The sequence below is a fragment of the Bos indicus genome, chromosome 11 (genome assembly GCF_029378745.1).
Source record: "Bos indicus isolate NIAB-ARS_2022 breed Sahiwal x Tharparkar chromosome 11, NIAB-ARS_B.indTharparkar_mat_pri_1.0, whole genome shotgun sequence".
In the NCBI taxonomy this organism is placed as follows: Eukaryota; Metazoa; Chordata; class Mammalia; order Artiodactyla; family Bovidae; genus Bos; species Bos indicus.
In genome coordinates, this window is record NC_091770.1 from 42,686,512 (window position 1) to 42,710,796 (window position 24,285).

General features: G+C 43.3%; 1 pseudogene; it reads right to left on the reverse strand.

Annotated features, from left to right (window-relative positions):
* Window positions 1-21,122: 21,122 nt before the first annotated feature.
* Window positions 21,123-21,977, reverse strand: LOC109566021 (bublin coiled-coil protein-like; annotated as a pseudogene).
* Between the last annotated feature and the right edge of the window lie 2,308 nt (window positions 21,978-24,285).

Below are 24,285 nucleotides of genomic sequence, written 5' to 3' on the forward strand. Positions count from 1 at the left end.
TTCCTCTAATCCTTTTCAGTGACCCTTTCTGCAGCCTTGTACAGCTTCCTCACATGCATAATCAGTAACACTCAATTGACAACATGATGGGACCCTCTACAGATCTCTGGAGCTTTTTCTCTATGAAGAACTCTCCATTCTGCTACTTTGCCCTGTGAACTCCAGACTCTGACTCCATAAATTTCCAAGTTTTCTATTCAAAACTCAGAAAAACTTATGGGATCCACTGAGTTCTTCTTCCCTGTACCTGTGGAGATTCCTTTTAGACATAAGCTGGAGTGGTCATAGGATTCATCTCATTTGTTTCCCATATTTCAGGGATACTGTCCTTTGTTGCCTTATAACTAATGATTTGAAAGCCATTATTTCATATATTTTGTCCAGTTTTACAGTTGCTTGGGTGGGAGAGTAAACCCAGTCCCTGTTATTCCCTCCTGATTGGAAGAGGAAGTCCTGAAAATACCTTTATCATAGCACTTTCCACATCTGTTTATATAACTGACCCTCATAAGAACATACCTTCTTTGAGGCTAGGGAACACACTTTACCCACCAGTAAACATATAAAATACATTCCATTAGTACTGATTGAACATTGTTATTATGGTAGAGCATGTCTCAATAACTCCCACTTTAGTAATAGCATGGGAGAGACAACTCACTCTTGTCTAGTATAGGGTATGGGTATAAAAGACTTTATTTCTGAGTTCTGATCCACTTCTGCCACTGACAGGTATATATAATTTTGGAGAAAGTACAGAATCTTAATAGGTCTCAACTGTCAAATAAAGATAACTGCCCTTACTAATTTCACAAGATTGGCAGAATGAATTTTTTAAGGGTTAAAAATCAGCCCAATGTAAAGTTTATCAAAAGCAATAGCAAGAACTCCCAGGAAGCCTAAGAAACTTCCATACCTGGAAAAACATTTTTGAAATTAATATGATTAAATATTTATAAACATTACATTCCAGAAATGTAAAATGCTGCAACTAGAAAGAATCCTTGTACATATTACAGATAGGAAAACTGAGGCTCAGAGAAGTTAAGTGATCTGTGCAAGGTCACACAATCAGTGGCAGAGCTGGGACTAGAACTCTTCCTATCACAATGCAATGTCTTTCAATTCAAAAGACACTTTCTTATTGTTTTTATTGATGATTTCTTTTCCTTATTCTTTGATTTCACAATCTCAGTGTGCAGTAGATTTTTTTCCATTAATGGAGTAGATTACAATGTCATAATTTTTTAATTGTGAAATTCAGAAGTCACTTGTATAACTGTCATGGTAGACAGTAGGAAGATGATTTACAGATGTAAAATATATATATATACATATTCAGCAGCAAAGGATCCTTCTGGTAGTTAATAGTATTCGTCTATGCTACATGCTGGAATTTGAAGCCAGAACATCCTTAGAGAAAGAAAACCCAAGACCAACATGTGACTGTACGTTAAGCCATGCTCAATGGGAGTAAAACACCAGTCTATCTTAGGGCACCAATCAAGACCAAGGGCTTAGCAGACAAAAGTAATGCAGGGCAAGAATGAAAGGAAAAGAAAAGCCCAAAAGAGACAGCTGCTGGGTGAAATCTACTGAGCTCCCATGTTGGAGAGACCCAGAAGGCAGAGCCTACACAAAGGGAAAACCAAGAAACACAATTCCCCAAAACACAATTCAATACAAATTTAAGGGGCCTCCCTGGAGCTAAGGTTAAGGGACAGATGAGAATGGCTAAAAGTATCAGGCACTAACATTTTGCTTAATTATGCCAAAGATACAAAGTGCTAAGAGTCCTCTCATTATAATTTCCTTGAGGATTTTAGCCGTTTCCAGTGCATCTGAATGAATTCTCTAGTTTTCTGTTGCTGGTGGAATGCAGTATTCCCTTGCTCCCCAAAATTTCTTATAAATAGACCTTCTGCTAGAGGAACCCAGCAAAGGGTTTATAAGCCATTCACACTGTGGTCTTTGAAAATGTCCTGCCCCTTGGTTGTTCAGTGCACAACCTTGCAACTGTATGTGGCAGGTCTCCATTGATATCTTGAGACATGAAATGCAGACATAGGAGCTATCTGGGATCTGATGATGATGTAAGACTCATCTGTCTCGTTCCACCGTCTAAACAAAAACATATCTCTTTCTCTTTGGCCAGGATTTGGGTTTCTGATCTCTACTTTCCAATGCTGAAAAGAAGATGGGGCCAGCTAACTAGAAAAAGATCTTTCTTCAGAAGTAGGTAAAAAGTACATATTCAAAGTTTAAGGAAAAGAAACCACACTGAGATATATTAAGTTGGTACAAATGTAATTGCAGTTTTGAACTATTCATTATAACTAGGCTCAAATACATCTTTATTCATCAAAATAGGAACCATTATAATCAACACATTTTTACCAATGAGAAGTAAGTTTGTTTATTCCTATAGCATAAAAATTTGCACTTCAGGATTTGACAAATTCTTGGAAAGCATTTTCTGCCTCCTGCTGGTTGTGGAAGCACTTTCCCTGCAAAAAGTTGTCAAGATGCTTGAAGAAGTGGTAGTCTGTTTTCGTGAGAGGTCAGGTAAATACGGCAAATGTTGCAAAACTTAATAGCCCAATTCATTCAAGTTTTGAAGCGTTGGTGGTGCGACTTGTCAGGCATTGTTGTGCAAAAATGTTGGGCCCTTTCTATTGACCAATGCTGGCTGCAGGTGATGCAGTTTTTGGTGCATCTCATTAATTTGCTGAACATACTTCCCAAATGTAATGGTTTTGCTTGGATTCAGAAAGTTGTAGTGGATCAGATGGGTAGCAGACCACCAAACAGTGACTATGACCTATTTTTGGTGCAATTTTGGCTTTGGGAAGTGCTTTGGAGCTTCTTCTCAGTCCAACCACTGAGCTGGTCATTGCCAGTTGTTGATTAAAATCCACTTTTTGTCACACATCACAATCCAACCAAGAAATGGTTCGTTTTTTGTGTAGAATAAGAGAAGACCAAACTTCAAAATGGCAATTTTTTTGATTTGTGGTTAGCTCATGAGGTACCCACTTATCAAGCTTTTTTATCTTTCCAATTTGCTTCAAATGCCAAATGACCATAGAATGATCAACACTGAGTTATTTGGCAAATTCTTGTATAGTTGTAAGAGGATCAGCTTCAATGACGGGTCTCAACTGTCCTTGGCAACGTCCTATGGCCAGCCACTGGACTCCTCATCTTTAAGTTTCTCCTTTGCAAAACTTCCTGAACCACCACCTTAGTGTACGTTTGTTAGCAGTTCCTGGGCGCAGTGGGTAGAGCACACTGCATAATGCAGCAACACTGCATGATGCCAGGTGAATGAAAGCATGGGTGGATAAATGACAGCAGAGAACAGCAGTTCCTGGGCCTGATGTGAATTGTCTCCATTGCCTTATGACCCATTTTGAACTCAAATAAGAATATCACTCAAATTTGCTTTTTGTCTAACATCATTTTCCTAGTCTAAAATAAATATAAAATAAACAGCAAGCAATAAGTCATTAGCAGAAATATATAAAGTGAGAAGTTTGCATTAAAATGATATATAACATAACCACATTTATTTAAGAACATATTCCAATATCAAGTGACAAAGTTCAACAATGCAAAACCCCACATGAGTACTTCTGCACCAACCTAATAAGTATATTTGTGTATTTGTGTATCAGTCAGGATAGGTTAGATTATGGTGCCTTTGTTTTTTTTAAAAAAACCAAGACCTCAGTGGCATAAAACTACAAAGGTTTATTTCTTGTCTACACTGATACCCATGACAGATTACCTGGGGCCTCTCACTACAAGATCCAAGCTCATGAAGCAGCTACAACTGGAAATTTTGCCAGCAAAATTGACAGAAGGAAAAGAGAATACTAGGTTCTCATAGCTTTCACCTGGAGGTGACACACATCAGCTTTAGTTAACATTTACTGACCAAAGTCAGTCACATACCAATGGCCAGGAAGCAGAATTCTTCCCACAAGGAGAAAGAAAGTGAAGTCGCTCAGTCATGCCTGACTCTTTGCGACCCCATGGATAGTAGCCTGCACCAAGCTCCTCCGTCCATGGGATTTTCAAGGCAAGAGTACTGGAGTGGGTTGCCATTTCCTTCTCCTGGGAATCTTCCCAACCCAGGGATCGAACCGAGGTCTCTCACATTATAGACAGACGCTTTACCGTCTGAGCCACCAGGGAAGTCCCACAAGGAGGGGTACTGGCAAATGTCAGATAACTAGTCTTTCACAGTTTGGAAAGAAGAGGTTTCAGAGAGGCCAATCTAGGAGGAAGGTGGAAGGTGGCCTACTCCGAGGGGGACAAGAACTGTTTCTCTGCTGTCATTTATCCATCCACGCTTTCATTCACCTGGCATCATGCAGTGTTGCTGCATTATGCAGTGTGCTCTACCCACTGCGCTCTGGGGCCTGCCTAAAGAGCCGCTCCCCTATCTCTCCAGAAGGACCTAGTGAGGAGGCAGGAAAGCATTTGGAATCAGAAGGCAAACAAGAGAGGAGGACACGGCCTTACCCAGGAGAGGTGGGACCGATCACAAAACTCTGAACAAAGAAACAGGCCAGGGCTCAGCAAGAACGTAAAAAATCTTGCTGAACAAGGCAAGAGGAAACCTGTGAAGGATTAGCAGAGGATGGAAGAAGAAGGAGAGTCCAGTGAACGACAGTGAGCACAGCACTGAGGGACGTTTGAGGAGGAGGGACGACATCAGAGAAGACACAGGGTCTGAATCGAGGCCTGTCCCCAGACGTCAGCCATCCGCCGCCCTCAGGTAGGATCCTGAAAACGCAGATGCCTCGCCACACTCACCAGCAGACCAGTGCTTCCTGGAGAGGCTGTGGGCCACTCCACAACCCAGCCACCCCTCCGGGACAGTCACCATCTTCCTCTCCCTTTCCCATCTTGAATGGCAATTAGGAGAAGGTTAACTGAGTGTCTTTCTCCCAGGAATCCTCTTCCACTTTTCAAAATCACAGCGTTAGCAAAAGAAAATCCCAGCTTAGGCTAACAGGTAGGAGTGTGGTGAGGCCCTGGGAGCTGCTGTTGGAAGTGGGGAGATTGGGCGAATCTTCCCAGCGGGAGGTTAATACTCATCGTTCGGAGTTGCAGCTGAGGCCCATTTGAGTGACAGGCAGCCGGGAGCTGAAAGAACCGCTCGGATCCCAGAACTGCTGGCATGCGGGCTTGAAAGAGATTTATTTCAGGATAATTAGCTGGGAGTATTAAAGGTGGCCAGAAAGATCCGCAATTACTGTTTAGCAAACAGAAAGGAGACACACATGCATTTAAAATAAAGTCAAAAATCAAATTAAAAAGACCCAAATTTTTCTCCACTTGAAAGTTGTTAAATAACTGGAAAAAAAAAAAAAAAGCTCAAGCAACTAAGCAACTTTATTGTATTCAGCACACATGCAAAAGTGTCAGAGAGGAAACAAGGGAAAGAACAGTCTTGGGTGCATAGCTGATGGGAAAAATACTCCCTGCAAGGCTGGGTATTTGGGTGTGCAGAATCTTATGACAAATTGTTCTTGTATCAAAAGGGAACTTTCCGTACCTCTTTGTTGCTTCCTTTTACCAACACAAAAAGACCCGTGCCAACTAGCGTTCCTTCAGCTTAGAGAAAAATCAACTCAAATCATACTAAAGTGCAACTAGTTGAAACAAGAAGTTTAACAATTCCTTAATATTTGTAAAGAACAAATGAAAGAAAGAGGAAGGGAGGGAGGAAAGCAAGGGAAGTAAGAGAAGGCCCAGCTCCTTCAGCCTCTGTGCGTGCCTTCATCCTTTGGGGCCAGAGGAACTGACCCCTCCTCGGCTTCTACAGTCAGAGGGCTGGGGTATTTCACCCTCTCCTTTTCCACTTATCCACCCTGGTTGGAGACAAGGTTGTCCGTAAAGGAAGACAGCACTTTTGCACCTCATTTTATCATGAGGGGACCAAGTACAGAACTTTCTAAGACATCCCTGTCAGAGAGAGCCTTGTTCCTGAATTGGGACAGTCACAATGAGTGGCATCTTCCTCTCCAGGTCTGGGAACTAATGTTAATCAGAGGGGTCAATAGAGCCTCATCCCTTCATGCTGTTTCACTCTGGAGCACCCCAAGGAGGGGACCAAAAGGTCCCCATCCACCCTCCAAATTCACTCATTGGAGATGCATTCATTCCTTAGTTTTCAAATGTTCACTCTCAGGTGTTTCCCCATAAACAGGCTCCTTGGAGAACAGACCTTTAAGCTTTTATGAGCTAAAGTCTTGGTCCAGAGTCTTTCAAAAGCCTTCAGAAATAAATGTCAGGCCCTGGCAGGGGGATCTGAGAAGAGAAATGTGCATGAGAAAGGCAAAGCCACCTCCCGGGTTCTACCTTCTCCCATCTGGTCAAGTGTGAACCCCACACTAACTGCTCACTGAGGCTGGCAGCTTTACAAAGAAAGACCAAGTCTCTGGCCATGTGTGTTTACATCTTGTTGAAAAGATCTGTAAAATTTTTAAATACATAAAACAATGGTTTATATTATTTATGGAAATATATATATATATATATATATATATAGTAGAAGTCCAAAAGTATTCAGGGCAATGATATATACAAGCTTGTCAAAGGACTGGAGCCTGCGACTTTAGCTCTGTTGAGTCTTTATTCTTTACAAAAGGTAATAATTCCAATGGGAAATAAGGAAAGGTAAACAGCTGGAGAATACCTACTAGAGGGAAGTCTGCTCTGCCACACACTCATGTGTTCCAAGGAAGGTATGGGATTAATCAGGGAATGTTTTGTTCCCATAGACAAAAAGCCTTCATCTCTTATGACTCCCCAAATTACACCGCCAGGCCTGATTTCTCACCCTATGAGGTCCTGTGGCTACAGAGAGGAGTCTCTTGTTCTTCAGGTCTTACTTTCTTCATAAGATCATAGACTCCAGCAGGGACAACGGTTTCTGTCTGCTCTGTATTCCCCAGCGAGCCCATCACAGAGCTGGACTCCTGTGGGCATGTGAAAGGAGAACAGGATTCTGGGAGGAGATGAGGCTCAGTTTTCCAGGCAATTAGGAATAACTGCTCAACATTAAAGGATGTTCACTAGGGCATTGTTTATAATAAGAAACAATGGAAACAATCTAAATATCAATAGGAAATTGTATGAGTTAAGACATATAAGTAATATGGAACATTTTATAGAATATTTGAATGAGATAGAATTGGAAACCTATTCAAGATGTAGTAAGTGAAAAATCTAAGTTCTACTTTAAAGACTTTAATACTCAAAAACTAAACATTTGCATTTTTCACAGAAATGATATCATTTATATTTATTTATAATTTATATTTATATAGCTGGAGAGCTATATATATATTGGGTTGATGCAAACATAATTACGTTTGTGAATTTTAAATCATTATAACTAGGCTCAAACACTTTATTAATCAAAATAGGAAATATTAAAATCAACACAGTGATTGTATGAGAAACAAGTTTGTTTATTCCTGAAGCATAAGAATCCACGCCTCAGGATTCGATGAACTCTTGGAAAGCATTTTCTGCATCCTGCCGGTTGTGGAAGCATTTTCCTGCAAAAAGTTATTGAGATGCTTGAAGAAGTGGTAGTCAGTTAGCGAGAGGTCAGGTGAATATGGCGGATTAGGTTAAACTTCATCGTCCAATTCATTCAACTTTTGAAGCATTCGTTGTGCAACATGTCGTCAGGCGTTGTTGTGCAGAAGAATTGGGCCCTTTCTGTTGACCACTGCCAGCTACAGGCATTGCAGGCTTTAGTGGATCTCATCGATTTGCTGAGCATACTTCTCAGATGTAATGGTTTTGCTGGGATTCAGAAAGCTATCGTGAATCAGACGGCAGCGGACCACCAATGACCTTGACCTTTGTTTGGTGCTAGTTTGGCTTTGGAAAGTACTTTGGCGCTTCTTCTAGATCCAATCACTGAGCCGGTTGTCACCAATTGTCATATAAAATCCACTTTTTGCCACACATCACAACCTGATCAAGAAACAGTTCACTGTTGTTGTGCAGAATAAAAGAAGATGACAACACTTCAAAATGATTTTTTTGATTTGCAGTCAGTTCATGAGGTACCCACTTATCCAGCTTTTTAACATTTCTGATCTGCTTCAAATGCCAGATGACCATAGAGTGGTCAACATTGAGCTCTTCGGCAACTTCTGTAGCTGAAAGAGGATTAGCTTCAATGATGGCTCTCAATTGTTGTTGTCAAGTTCTAACGGCCAGCCTCTATGCACCTCATTTTTAAGTCTCTCCTTTGCAAAACTTCTTGAACTACCACTCCACTGTACATTCGTTAGCAGTTCCTTGCTCAAAAGCACTGTTGATGTTGCCAGTTGTCTCCATTGCTTTATGACTTATTTTGAATTCAAATAAAATCACTCAAATTTGTTTTTTGTCTAACATCATTTCCCTGGTCCAAAATAAATATAAACAGCAAATAATAAGTCATTAGCAAAAAAAAAAAAGTGAGAAATATACATTAAAATTATGGATAACATAACCACATTTGTTTATAATGTATTCCAATATCAAACAGCAAATTTCAACACTGGAAACTGCAAATACTTTTGTACCAAACTAATAATATCTGTCATAACTTTGACTTACATCATCACATTTCCAAACCCTGTGTTGTGCCAAGGTTCCGGAGTCATACAAAACAAAACTTTACACATGGCCCCTGGGGTCACTGATCTGCTCTGGTCATTACATTGTCCAAATATACAGAAACTGCTGTATCATCTTTGGGAGAGAGAAGAAGCTCCTTGGGCACATGAGACAATGTATACACCCTCTCCCTGCTTAAGGAAAAAGTGAAGGTATGGACAAGGTCTCACCCTATAGAACCTATCCTTGGTCTTAGGGCATCTCCCTACTTAAATATCTCAGAGCTTCTGCCTCTTTTCCCATCCTCTCCTGCCTCCAAATCCAAGTAAAAATTCTACCAAGTCCCTAGAGCTTTCAGAGAGGATGAAGGCAGACAGATTCTGCTTTGACTTTATAATACAAAGCTGGCTCCTTCATGGAACTGAGAGAATATAATAAAATAAGAATGGAACACTAATTAGTATTCTAGTAATTCTCCTGCTATGGATGGATGGATTGATGAAAGTAAAGGATAGAATAAATCAGAGTATTAGTCAGGGTTCTCCAGAGAAATATAACCAACAGGATGTGGAGAGAGAGAAAAAGAGAGAGAGATTATGGGTAGTTGGCTCATGAGACTGGGGAGGCTTGGTAAGCCCCAAATTTAAAGAGTGGGCCAGCAGCCTGGAGACTCAGGAAAGAGCTGCAATTAGAATCTAAAGGCAGTTTGCTGGCATATACTCTCTTCCAGGGAGATCAGTTTTTATCCTATCAAGGCCTTCAACTGGTTGAAGGTCCATCCACATTGGTGTGGTGGTGATGGTTTAGTCACTAAGTTGTGTCCAACTCTTGTGACCCCATGGACTGTAGCCCACCAAGTTCCTCTGTCCATGGGATCACCACCTCATGGAGGGTAATTTGCTTTACTGGAAGCCCACCAATTTGAATGTTATTCTCATCTGAAAAACACCTTCACATAACATACAGAATAATGTTTCACCAACTATCTGTGCACTGTGATCCAGTCAAGTCGAGGCATAAAAGTAACTATTACAGATAAATAGGTAGGGAGACAGACAGACAGATAGGCATATAGCTACAGAAATACATTATAGATAGAAACAGAGATAACGATACAGATGAGATGGATATACAGACAGAAATGCTAAATGCCAGGCTGAATGAAGCACAAGCTGGAATCAAGATTGCCAGGAGAAATATCAATAACCTCAGTATTCAGATGACACCACCCTTATGGCAGAAAGTGAAGAGGAACAAAAGAGCCTCTTGATGAAAGTGAAAGAGGACAGCTTAAAATTCAACATTCAAAAAACAAAGATCATGGCATCCAGTCCCATCACTTCATGGCAAATAGATCACAGTGAAACAATGGGAATAGTGATAGATTTTATTTTCTTGGGCTCCAAAATCACTGCAGATGGTGACTATAGGCATGAAATTAAAAGACACTTGCCTCTTGGAAGAAAAGCTATGACCAACCTAGACAACATATTAAAAAGCAGAGACATTACTTTGTAGACAAAGTCTGTCTAGTCAAAGCTATGGTTTTTCCAGTAGTCACATATGGATGTGAGAGTTGGACCATAAAGAAAGCTGAGTGCCGAAAAACTGATGCTTTTGAACTGTGATGTTGGAGAAGACTCGAGAGTCCCTTGGACAGCAAGGAGATCACACCAGTCAATCCTAAAGGAAACCAGTCCTGAATATTCATTGGAAGGACTGATGCTGAAGCTGAAGCTCTAATATTTTGGCTACCTGATGACCTGACTCCTTAGAAAAGACCTAGATGCTGGGAAAGATTGAAGGCAGGAGGAAAAGGGGATGACAGAGGATGAGATGGTTGGATGGCATCACTGACTCAAGGGACACGAGTTCGAGCAAGCTCCAGGAGTTGGTCATGGACAGGGAAGTCTGGCATGCTGCCATCCATGGGATGGCAAAGAGTCAGACATGACTGAGCGACTGAACTATACAGAGACCCGAATGATAGAGACATATGGTCTCTGGAAGGATACACTCCCACAGTGGTTACTCAAGGGAGAACTGGGAATGTATTTCTTAATTGCTTAAATTTTTACAATTAAAATGTACTAATATATTATTTGTGGGTGTGTATTTACTCTTTTTTCAAGAAAGAATAAAGATTCTGGAGGGAAGAAAGGGAATAGAACACTATTTATGTCTTCATATTGCTGACAAAGGAACCCAGCTATCCTCGGCTGCTTCTCTGTAGAAGAGGGTTAGCACTGCCACCACCCCTCAGACACAGTGTGAGGCTCTGGGTGGAGAGATGTGAACCCATCAGAGCAAGCTGTCAACTCACAGAATCTACAATCACATCATTTAATTCCAAGTCAACGCTGTGAGGTAGGTATTAATGCCCTAATATTACAGATGAGAAAACCTGGGCTACGTGATGTTAAGAACATGTCCCTAGGTCACACGTACGTCCATCCTCAAATCTCATGCTCCTCTTTGGATGAACACCAAACTGCCTCTGCGAAGGGAGTCTATGTCTTAGAAATGAGCACAACCACCAGAGAACAACCCTTTTTTCAAAGAGATTTCCACTTCCCTCCAGCAGCCCAGATAAACTTTCCGTTGCCTGCAGACCCTGGCCGAGGCTGGCAGCAGCTCCATCATAGGCGTGCCAAACACAAATAAAGTTCGAAGGACAAACGCAGCCAGAAAGCATCAGAGGTTTCTATCCAGCTTCCAGACTTATTATTTCTTATTATTTCTTGAGAGCGTCCACTGCTCTTTTAAAAACAAGGGGCCTATTCTGTGAGCCGCTCAATGGTCTATTTTAAACTCGTGGGCTGTGTTTGTTTATGTTCAATTCCAGGCCTTGCCCTTTGCAAGAAACCGTCACTGGCATCGTGCAGAAAGCCAGTGGAGACTGCCATATCACTGTTTACAGCTTTCTCACTTAAAGAAAAGGGGTGGAAATCGAATATTTGCAATTGTCCCAATTCTGAGAGGGCCCTAGAGAAGACAGATGGTGCCAAGCCGGCAAGTCTAAGAATTCCTGGGGCAGCAGTGAGTCCTAGGTAGGTGCTGAAATGGAAGAGAGAAAGACACTGACGCCAAGGAAAAGAATAAATGTGTTCATTTATCCAACAAATACTGAGCATCAACTAAGTGCCAAGCACTGGTCTAAGTACTTGAATACAACAATAAACAAAGCAAAAAAGCTGCCCTCTGGGAATATACATTCTAGTGAGAGGAAGCTGACAATAATCAATAACTGATAACATGTTATTTCTATTATACCAAGTATAATAAGTTAACAGTAATAATGGTGTTTATGTCTACACATCATCATGCCTGAGAGACCTTCTCTGATCACTCAAACCTGCAGAGGTTGTCCTTTAAGTGCCCTGATACTCGTTTTTCAGTACCTTCTTCTCTGGGCTTCCCTGGTGGCTCAGCAGTAAAGAATTTGCCTGCAGTGCAAACGATGTGGGTTCGATCCCTGGGTTGGGAAGATCCCTTGGAGGAGGGCATGGCAACCCACTCCAGTATTCTTGCTTAGGAAGATCCCATGGACAGAGGAGCCTGGCAGGCTACAGTCCACGAGGGTCACAAAGAGTCAGACACAACTTAGCAACTAAACAACAGCAACAATAATAACAACAAATAAATACACTGGAGAAATATTGGGTGTGTCACACAGAAACTCAAGACTTTCCTAAAGAGATGCCCAGGCCCTAATGTGACACTGGTCAATCATTTAGAAGTTGCAGCATCTGAACTCTGAACGCTGTTGGTCAAATTTTATCACCTTCTCAGTCCTCCTCATCCTTAGCCCAAATCTCTACTCACCAAGGCAGGGCTCCAGCATGACTGGCAGGAGGCCTCCAACCAGTCAATGGCCTCCAACCCCTTCTCACCTTTCCCCCACAACCAAGCTGCCATCTCCAAACTGATACCCAGCAGACCCTCACTCTTTTGCTCTAGGACCCCTCAGGTCAAGGAGAAAGCAGTTTGATGCAAATGTATTTACAAGTGAATGGGCTCTGGTTTGCCTCCCTAAAGAATTAGCTTTCTAAATACAAGGCTCCCTCTCCTACAAGGGCAATCTTCCTGCAAAAGCCTGCTCCAGTGGAGGAATTTTATACTTTGTGAAACCTGAATCAGCAAGATATTTTGGGGCCATGAGGACTTCTAGGGACTCTCCTGGAATCACATAAACCTCCGTCTCTGCCCTCACATCTGCCCCTTGCAACCTCCACTTGCCAAATTTCACAAGCATGTTCTTAAGGAACCAACAGACACCATTTAAAACAGAAGTGGGGAGGGAAAGCAAAGGCAACAAGAAACAGACAGACAGACATCAGAGAACCTGCAAACCAAGTAAGGCATTTTGTTAAGAAGGCCTTTGCACCACTCGTACAGAAGGGATCCATTGTATATCTGATCCTGTGGTCTATGTAAAGGGCCCACACTGCAGTGATGTTTTTGACAAGATCTGTGATTGATTTGCCGGTTCATTAATGAATGGACCTGGAACTGCACACTGCTTTGGCTCTAGAGAAAGCATATGATTACAGCATGTGTGGTGGCAAATGCTATAATTAAAGATGCAAAACAGGGCTCATTACACACCCATTTTAAGTGCTTGGAACTTTTTGAAACAGTCTCCTTTTCAGAAGCACCATCTGCAGGTGATAAGCCTCAGGAGACTTTCCTCCGCCCAGGACATATGAAAAAAATGGAAATGAGTAGGTTAGGGGTGGGGAGGGGAGCATCCACATCTTTAGAGTAATATATATATAGAGAGAGAGAGAGAGAGAGAGAAAGAGAGTGCAGCTACCTTGTCCAGCAGAAAAGTACAAGAAAAATGGCCACATCTCTCAGAATGGGGACCCACAGCCCTGGATCTTGAGAGTTAGGATAAAATGCTGGTTTGCATTCAGAAATTATATCACTTAGAAATTATATCATAGGTCTGAAAGATCACATTGCATCTCAACAGCAGATCATTATATGATAGAGTTTTTCCTCCAATACAGGATTCACAGCAGTTCTTATTGAGCCAATAAAAAATAAAGTAACTATAATCACAATAAAGACAAAAAACACCATCATGAATGTACAGCCTACTTTACCCACCAAGCAAATTGCCTAGATGTGCCTGAGATCTCCAAGTCAGAGCAGGTAGAAGAAATGGTCCTTATTTTTCAGGTGGGGAAAGGAAGGTAATGAGGCACAGAGGGGTCAAGTGAGCTGTCCAGGGAGAAGGAGCAGGTCAGCAACCAAGTCAGGACAAAAACTAGCCCTCCCGATTCCTTATTCAGGGTTTGCTCTCCTCAGGCTGCACGTCTCAGAAATGTCAAACACATTATGCAAGAATATCAGGAGTCGGTGTTGAGGCAGAAAAGACTTGGTTTCCAGTTAATAAAATTATCATTACATGCACAGCACAAAAATGCTCTCCCCAGCTGAGTGCACACTTCAGTAGGTAGGCCTGGAGGCCCAGGTGTCCACCAAGTGGCACAGTCCTTTGAACACTGGTTAACATTGAAACTGTGAGATGCTTCTCCAATCACCCCACCCCTTTCAAGACACTTGATTAACTGAAGCTTAAAGGAACCACCATATCTGCAGAGGCCTACTGCAGGGTGGAGGAAGAGGGGGCACTGACGCTGGAAGCACCTACCTTGACTAGTTTTGCTGCTAAGTCGCTTCAGTCGTGTCCGACTCTGTGCGACCCCATAGACGGAAGCCCACCAGGCTCCCCATCCCTGGGATTCTCCAGGCAAGAACACTGGAGTGGGTTGCCATTTCCTTCTCCAATGCATGAAAGTGAAAAGTGAAAGGGAAGTCGCTCAGTCGTGTCCGACTCTTAGCGACCCCATGGACTGCAGCCCACCAGGCTCCTCTGTCCATGGGATTTTCCAGGCAAGAATACTGGAGTAGGGTGCCATTGCCTTCTCCGTGACTAGTTTTACTTTTGTCCTTTTCTTGATCCCGAAGATATAAATGGGTGAAGAGAGGGGTGAATAGGAAAAAGAATATCAAATTTTATAGCTGCAAATCCATCCACAGACAGTAAGACTGAAAATTCCAACCAGGCCAGGTTGGGAACATCCAGGCCCTTTGGTCTCCTGGAGGAAGGCATTCTACAGGGCCCTGGGATGTGGGTCACTTGTGTGCAAATTGCATACACTCGTTACTATTTTCTGTAACTGTGTAAGGTGACATCTGCAACACTGAGCTAGAAACAGATAATTTCATGGAACCATAGAATCCCTCTGCCCAGGGAGAAGAAATCAGGTCATGGGTCACCACCTCTGGTTTGAACCAACCTGGAAAAGCACCTTTAAAGAACTCCAGAAAGAGATGTATTAAAACCTCCTCAGTAACCTTTAGGAGAGTCCAACCATTTCATCGCCATTAGCTTCTTTCTTAAGGAAAACTTACACCCTCTAAGCTGTGGCCTAAGCCAGCTACCTCTGTCCTATGATTTGCATTTACTTTCTTTTGGCAAATTCTAATATTTCCCTTCACTACTAGTAGCAACCAAGAACCACTGAGTAATAAGAGGCCAACATACTGATTTACACGAAAACAAATCACAGATAAGGATCTTTTACTACAATCTAGACTTGCAGTTTTACCTGAAGTTGATAACAACAGTTTAAATTACAGGCTGGTTATTTCTACCTAAAAATGACAAGTTCAAATTAAAACGACAAGTTTAATAATGGTTGGGCAATAGAGTTTTCGGCATTTGATTCCAGCACGAATTGGTGTTTCTGGTGTATACCTGAAATAAAACTGAAGATCCTAAAATTAAAGGTTCAGTTAACATATTGCTAAGGCCACAAAAATATTCAGGTGCCCCCACTGGTCTCATGTCCTTGTTGTAGAGTGAAAAATCCAGGCTTCTGATCCTAGCATAAGCACTAATTTGCTGGCAACCCTGGGAAAACCACTTAACCTCTCTGAACTTAAGCTGTTTTTCCATCTGCTTCCTCTAGGAAGCAGAATAGAAGATCTCAAAAGGGCCTAGGATGTGTATGATTCTGCCTAATAAGGTTATGATGAGGATGAATTGAGATAAACCTTGTGAACTGCTTAGCTCAATGCCTGGCATACAGTAAGCACTCAATATAAATGTTCACTATAATTATCAGTTGTGATATGCACAGCCTGGGCTCACCAACTTGAAACAGAATTTTCAGTCATATTCCATTGTCTTATTAGAATACCATCTTTGAGCGCTAAGATCAACCAACATGTAAATTCACACCAGCTGCAGAAAACTATGTCTATAGCCACAGGTGAGTCTGTGAAACTTTAGAATCATCAGGATGACATAAAGAAGAACACAAAGAGCCCCCTGAAGTCATTAATTCAGGCGGTTCCTTTGAGGAGGGGCAACATTACCCCCAAATCAGACCAGTCCTACATCCTAATTACATGCTTGCTAAGCCTCAGTGTGTCAAAGACCTGTCCTGCCTAACTACTACCTTATGTGGCTTGTATCATTCGCTTGGTCTCCTCAGTTTCCTTCTTCTGCACACACAGAAGACTGCATGTCCCAGACTTCCTTGCAGCCTGAGCTGAGTGACTGTGGTTGATGATACTAACTTTCGTATCCAGTCATTAAAGCATCCATGAGATTCTCCATCTCTCTTTTTCTCTTTGGTTGCAACTTACATGCCTGTATGTATTTATGTCTGCCTGGTTATGATAGAAATTGCATTTCTTAATGTGGTTTGTAGTCCCAAAAATGGAAAGCTTAGAGCAACCTCATGAGGTAGGTCTTATCTCCATTTCACAGCTAAAAGCATCATTCAGAAGGGCTAAGTGATTTTTCAAAATCACAAAGCTACTACGTGCAGGCACTGGTGCTTGGGCGGAGGTCGGGTTGCCACCAAGCTCTTGTGTATGCTGGTCTTCATCCCAGCTGGTGTAGCCAGCAGCCACTGGCCCGTGGTCACACTGGCCAGGTCTATCCAGGGTGCCTGGGCATGGAACCTCCACCCTTACCTGGCTCTTCACACATTTTTAGGAGTTATGTGTGAAAGTTTCAGTGGCTTCTATTTGCATATATTTTAAACAGATGTCCACAAACACACACATACAAGTTTTCCAGCCTATCGTAAAATAGGTAAGTTTGTATTTGATTTCTCCCAAGTGGTATTGAAAACCACAGAAGAAAAACCCAGAGAGAAAGGCTGGCTGATGCCAGTCCAGTGGTGGCAAAGGGAGACCTGATATTTATAAATCATGAGCATCAGATGGAAAATAAAGAAGCAGAATCCATTCTTATAAGGCTGGATGAGGTAAAACAGAAAAATCTGCACTCTAACAAGACCTATCCATCCCACTTATTTTCATTGATTCCTTAAGTGCGTCTATGGACAATTCAAAACCAAGATACTGTGTATCTTGAGGATCAGTTTTAAATATTCCTGGGAGCTTTACCCCTTTAAATATCAATCAACATGGTTATGGATTTGGATCCTAAGATGCTTATTAGGCCTTGATTCTTTGGAGAACATGAACATTTTGGCATTCAATCCAAAAGCTGGAGGCAGCAGTCATGGTCTGATTCTGTTTTTAGACAACATACAGGCATAGTACCGTGGTCACCCCACTGGGGAAGAGCAGGGGCCACTGCTACAAGTGTGCAGATAACCAAAGTGCTAAAGAAGACCAAAAACAGCAGCTTTTACTTGGAAGTGACAGAGAGTACAGAATAGCCAAGCCCCAGGAAGGGAGGTCTGTGCTCAGCAGGTGGTATGGTGTTGGATCTCCAGCCTCCTAGCCAGTAGAGGAGCTTCCTGCCTCCAGGCAGCCAGGCTGAATGCCCACGGGAGACAGGCACCAAAATGAACAGGATTCTAAGAGCATTTCTCACCCACTCTAACTGAGGTCTCTTCTATTCCATCAGAGACTCACCAGAATCACTACTACGCCAGACAGAACTTTCTGCTTCTGTGAGAGTCCCCTGAAGAGTCCCCTTCAGGTCATAAAAGGTTAACAAGACTGACTCTGTAACCCCCACAAGCTGCCCAAACAGCTCCATCCTCAAACCCATATTACATGCACACACCAACTACTCATGACTCCCAGAGCCTTTCTGGCTGACGGAGAACTCCTTGAGGCAGGATCTTTCACACTGAATATTTCCAGCTCAAATATTCCATCAGAAATGTTTGGGCCCCATCTGAGCTCACACGTTCTGGCATGGCCTAGCCCATGCCCCTCCCTATCCACCCCCAAGAAATAGCAGTCTGATGTTCCCTCTCTTCTTCCCTGTCTCTTTGGGAAGGGAAGACGTTATGCACTGACCTAACGAGTGTATTTAAAAATTGCAGCTGACTGCCATAGTAAATTCATGTCATGTTTTTTTTATGATAGATAATATTTCAGAGACACAGTCCTGAATGGAACCAAAAAAAAAAAAAATCTTCTTAGAAAAACAATTTCTGTTCGGAAATTCAGCTGCCCACTTTCAGCTGTTACTTCTATAGAGAAAACACATTCTGAATTCTGCAGACAGGCGACAAAGCTAGCTAAGAACTGGTGCATAGAAGGACTTTGTGTGTAACTTATACCTAATGTGGGAAACTCCAGTCATGGTGCTGCAACTTTAAATCTCATTAAGCCCCTTCTAGGTATCAAAGGTGGGCCAGTCGTGCCATTTCCTGAGCCCTGTCAAGTACAGGTTACAGGAAATTGACAAAAGAGCTTCCATTATCTAGCCAAACTTCACATGGCCCTATTATTAAGATGCTGCCTAGTTTGATCACTCTCTTAATCTATCAAAACTCCAAAAGGATAATCTTTTAAAAGCTTCCCCCCTTCCCACCCTTCCAACCCCCAGCCCTTCCTTTGTTGCTTAAATCAAGGTAAGCTGATTTTGTGCAAAGTTTGGAGGAGAGACATGCTTGTAGCTGACAAAAAACAAACACGAGACTTTTCTACCTGGAAACTGTTCCCTTTGATTCAAGACTGAATGTCACCACTTTGTAAACAAAGAAGATGATTAAAAAATGCTGCCGTGCTTGCTTGCTTTTTTATTTTTATTTTTAAATCCCAGAGTCTTCCCACAGTAACTGGCACTCTGAGAAACCCCTGTTAGGCACACCAGAAGAAGATTCAAAGGAACTGCATGCTCTTTGCTGGTTTTGTTTTATAAGCCAGGGACCACTGAAAGAAAATAGAGCCTCCCATCCAGGTGTCCCTGCTTGGCGAAATAATGGGTGCAGATTGATGTGATCTGGAGGTACCAGATATTAACATCCTCAGACCTCTGCCAGGCACACTGCCAGGCCAGCTCTGGAGAGGCCTTGAAGGGCAGAGCAGGATCCACTTGCACTCCTGGCCATCTCCCCACAAGGGCTTCTATTCCAGGACCCCACTGGAAGGCAGGTGCCCCTCCCCCCTCATGCAGGATGAGTGGGGAGCTGAATGGGCATGCAAGATGGACTGCCTGCATTATTGATTTAAAACGGCCAGCTGACAGTACACTGTGCCTCCTCCTATTTATTTCCACAAGGTACATCTTTCTCTAAACTGAATTGTCTTTGATTTAAAAGCTGGGGTGTCTCCCCCGCCCCACCCCACCTCCAAAGAAACTGAATCCCACCTCGACACAGCTGCTCAAAGGCAGCCGGGTGGCCGTTACCTACTGAAGAGAGCTTTGGTGCTTCCAAGAGGAAGACAAGGCCTGCGCTGTGAAAGTAATTTTTGATCATCCTGTTTAAATACATTGTGTGTCAATCAGAGAAGTTTGAAGAGCATTATAATTACAAAATATATCCCTGCTCTATAATCAGTATTGTTTGTTATAGTGGCCTGCATGGTGATAACAGTTTCAATATGCAATCCCCAGAACTTACAAATACCCATTTTACTTGTGCATTTAGGAAATACACTAGAAAGAAGAGAACAAATAAAGGTGTACTACATTGGTCAATAGCACGTTTTGATGCTGGGTTATCCTCCCTGTGACAGCAATAGTAATGCTGACATTAATTAAACATCCCACTTTGGGGGACATTTGGTGGCCTGAACCCTCTGGCATGGAACACTGGGGTCAGGACTCTGGGTTCATTAAATGATTAACTACTGCCCCAATCTTACTTCTACGTTGGGTGGGATGTTGCAGGATTCAGCCTGAGCCAGGCACGCCCCCACAGTCACCTGCAAGCTGTGTGTGTGTGTGTGTGTGTGTGTGTGTGTGTGTGCGTGTGTGTACATGTGTTTTCTTAAAAGGCAAGAGCCAGAAAGCCTACAGAGACATCTGGATGGGAGAGGCAGAACTGACTTCATCTGCTTAACTTTTAAAGCCTTGAACCTACTAACAGGCAAAGTAAATATGAATTTTAAAAGAGGCCTCTAATAAACTCTCGGCCTTTCCTTCACTTCTAAAGCTGATTAGTAAATCTATCCACCCAACATCTCCCCACCCCAGGTGGGCTTCCTTCTCACCCACGCCCACAGGACCCTCTGCTTTGACAGCAGGGTGGTCTACTAGCACTCCAGGGCCTAGAGAATGGACTGGACAAAACTTGTGACCTTCCTGGGAGGCCCTCATGAGCCATCACAGAGAGGCGAGCTCCAGGCAACAGAAAGGGTTTGCTTCCACTGGCTTCCTCACACCTACAGTGTCAAAGTGCATACTTTTTAGGCTGCTATCCCATGCTGCCCACCACCTGGACCGAGCCTCACAATTCACCCTCCCTACAGAAATCCTCTTAGTCACATGGTGTGGGGACACCATGCTGAGTACTCCTGACCAGAATTTCTGCACCCACCTTTGACAGTGCCCCTTTTCCAGCCCTCCTGTTCCCCCCATCTTGATCCCACCAGGTCTGCCCCATATCCACCCACCTCCCTGTGCAACAACACCAGATCTGACTCTCAGTGTATATATCCTTCAAAAATCACTGTGGACGATGACTACAGCCATGAAATTAGAAGACACGTGCTCCTTGGAAGAAAAGCTATGACAAACCTAGACAGTATAAAAAGTAGAGACATCACTTTGCCAACAAAGGTCTGTATAGTCAAAGCTATGGGTTTTTCCAGTAGTCATGTATGGATGTGAGAGTTGGACCATAAAGAAAGCTGAGTGCCCAAGAATTGAGGCTTTAGAACTATGGTGTTGGAGAAGACCCTTTGTGTGTGTGTGTGTGTTTGTGTGTGTGTGTGTGTTGGAGACCCATTTAATGTGGACACTCAAGGCCTGGGCAGAGTGAGGAGAGTCTAGGAGTTGGGCAGGCAGGCATGGTAGATGAGCCGCTGGCCCACACCTAGCTCCAGGAGGGGATGCTGGGAGGTGGGGGCTGGCCCAGGCACACCAAGGGAAGTATCAGAAAGGTGGCGTAGGCAGGCAGACCCCCCCAGGAGATCTGTCGGCCAGCCCTTGAGAAGGTATCTAAGCCAGGTGGTGAGAGTTCAGGCCAGAGCCTGGCCCAGCAAGTCAGGGTTGGGGCCTGGCTGGGGGTTGCCAGAGCCTAGGGGCTGGCATCATTGGGAGTCTCTCCAAGCTGCTGCTGGAACTCAAGGCACATCTGCCAGTTGGATTCAAGCAGTTCCTGGAGGCTGGCATGGAGGTGGTCATTCTTCTCCTCCAGGTGGTTCAGCCAGGAGTTGATCTGGTCCAACATGGAGTCAATTTTTTGGGATCCAAAATCACTGCAGATGGTGACTGCAGCCATGAAATTAAAAGACGCTTACTCCTTGGAAGGAAAGTTATGACCAACCTAGACAGCATATTCAAAAGCAGAGACGTTACTTTGCCAACAAAGGTCCGTCTAGTCAAGGCTATGGTTTTTCCTGTGGTCATGTATGGATGTGAGAGTTGGATTGTGAAGAAAGCTGAATGCTGAAGAATTGATGCTTTTAAACTGTGGTGTTGGAGAAGACTCTTGAGAGTCCCTTGGACTGCAAGGAGATCCAACCAGTCCATTCTAAAGGAGATCAGTCCTAGGTGTTCTTTAGAAGGAATGATGCTAAAGCTGCAACTCCAGTACTTTGGCCACCTCATGCGAAGAGTTGACTCATTGGAAAAGACGCTGATGCTGGGAGGGATTGGGGGCAGGAGGAGAAGGGGACGACAGAGGATGAGATGGCTGGATGGCATCACCAACTTGATGGACATGAGTTTGAATGAACTCCGGGAGTTGGTGGTGGACAGGGAGGCCTGGCGTGCTGAAATTCATGGGGTTGCAGAGTCGGACACGACTGAGCGACTGAACTGAACTGAACATGGAGTTGATGGCAGCGTATTCTGCTTCCCCAAAGCCGTCTTCCTCACCTCTAGCGCCTGCCTACACCGGCGTGCCCAGGTCCCCGTTGGGACCCAACATTGCAGGCTCAGGCGCCACAAGGGCCGCGAGACAATGGAACGCAGTGATCGTCTCGCCCACAACCAGTGCAGGTCGGAAGGTGGAGGCGGTGAATGGAACTCCAGGCCAGAAGACAGAGAAGACTGTTGAGAGTCCCTTGGACAGCAAGGAGATCAAATCAGTCAATTCAAAAGGAAATCAACCCTGAATATTCATTGGAAGTACTGGTGCTGAAGCTGAAGCTCCAATACTTTGGCCACCTGATTTGAAGAGTGTATTCATTTGAAAAAACCTTGATGCTGGGAAAGATTGAAGGCTAGCTAAAAGAGAAGGGGGACATAGAGGATGAGATGGTTGGATGGCATCACCGACTCAGTGGACATGAGTCTGAGCAAATCCCAGGAGATAGTGAAGATCAGGGAAACCTGGCATGCTGCAGTCCATGGGGTCATAATGAGTTGGACAAGACTTAGTGACTGAACAACAACAATACGCATCCTTCAGCAGAGTTACAGAATTTTAGAGGAGAATGCGGTCTGACACATCATCTTAGTTGCAGCACCCTTAGGTCTTCAGGCGAGGAATCTGGTACAGACTGAGGATTCACGTCCTCAGATCAGAGATCCTGCCTCCAGGCCATGCAGCCTCATAAGCTTCTAGAGGGCAAGCTCCCAGTCTGCTGCTTCTCCCCCTTCTCTCCAGAGCCTCCATGGTGGCCCTCCCCAAAAAGGAGCATGAAAGAGCTGGTGAATGAAAGTCCTGCTGCCATACTGATTTACATTCGCTGACTATTCTGAGGCTATAAGTTCTCTTTTTAGTATTTCCACAGTGTATAACTTTCTCCAAAGTAAATTACCTATTATTTAAAAGCCAGGTGGTCCCCGTCTCACTTTTTCTCTCTTCCTCTATTTCCCCACTCTTTAAACTGAATCCTTTGTCAAGGTAATAGACATCTTCCTTAATTGTGACAGTTTTTCTTCACAATTGTCACACCACAGGCTTTCAGTCCAAGGTCCCAAATTCTGGATCCTGATCCAGGGAAGGACAGATAAAATCGAAGGCCAGGAGAAAGCCTGCAGAGGGAAGGAAGCAGGAACCCTGCCACTTTCTGAGTCCTGGTCCTTATATATCAGACTGTACCACATCCCATGCTCTGCAGAGGCCAGCCCTCATTTTCTTTCAAGTCTAATATTATCAGGTTTTGTCTGCTTCACTCCGAGTTTTTAATCAAAAAATTTTTTTTCTTTTAAACAAGGCCAGGAAGTGGCCACTGTCACTTATTAGTAAAGTCACATGAGAGTGCACAGGCAGGTACACAGTGTGTGTTGCGTCCAGGGGTAACATCAGCTTGGGGTATATAGGGATATCTTCTTGGAGGAAACGGGATTTGAAATGCGCCTGAAAAGACAAATTGGATTTGGACAGTGTTTCACGGAGAAGCTCTATACAGTCAGCAAAAACAAGACCAGGAGCTGACTGTGGCTCAGACCATGAACTCCTTATTGCCAAATTGAGATTTAAACTGAAGAAAGTAGGGAAAACCACTAGACCATTCAGGTATGACCTAAATCAAAAACCTTATGATTATACAGTGGAAGTGAGAAATAGATTTAAGGGCCTAGATCTGATAGATAGAGTGCCTGATGAACTATGGAATGAGGTTCGTGACATTGTACAGGAGACAGGGATCAAGACCATCCCCATGGAAAAAAAATGCAAAAAAGCAAAATGGCTGTCTGGGGAGGCCTTACAAATAGCTGTGAAAAGAAGAGAAGCAAAAAGCAAAGGAGAAAAGTAAAGATATAAACATCTGAATGCAGAGTTCCAAAGAATAGCAAGAAGAGATAAGAAAGCCTTCAGCGATCAATGCAAAGAAATAGAGGAAAACAACAGAATGCGAAAGACTAGAGATCTCTTCAAGAAAATCAGAGATACCAAAGGAACATTTCATGCAAAGATGGGCTTGATAAAGGACAGAAAACAGAAGAACTGTACGAAAAAGATCTTCACGACCCAGATAATCACAATGGTGTGATCACTGATCTAGAGCCAGAAATCCTGGAATGTGAAGTCAAGTGGGCCTTAGAAAGCATCACTATGAACAAAGCTAGTGGAGGTGATGGAATTCCAGTTGAGCTATTCTAAATCCTGAAAGATGATGCTGTGAAAGTGCTGCACTCAACATGCCAACAAATTTGGAAAACTCAGCAGTGGCCACAGGACTGGAAAAGGTCAGTTTTCATTCCAATCCCAAATAAAGGCAATGCCAAAGAATGCTCAAACTACCACACAATTGCACTCATCTCACACGCTAGTAAAGTAATGCTCA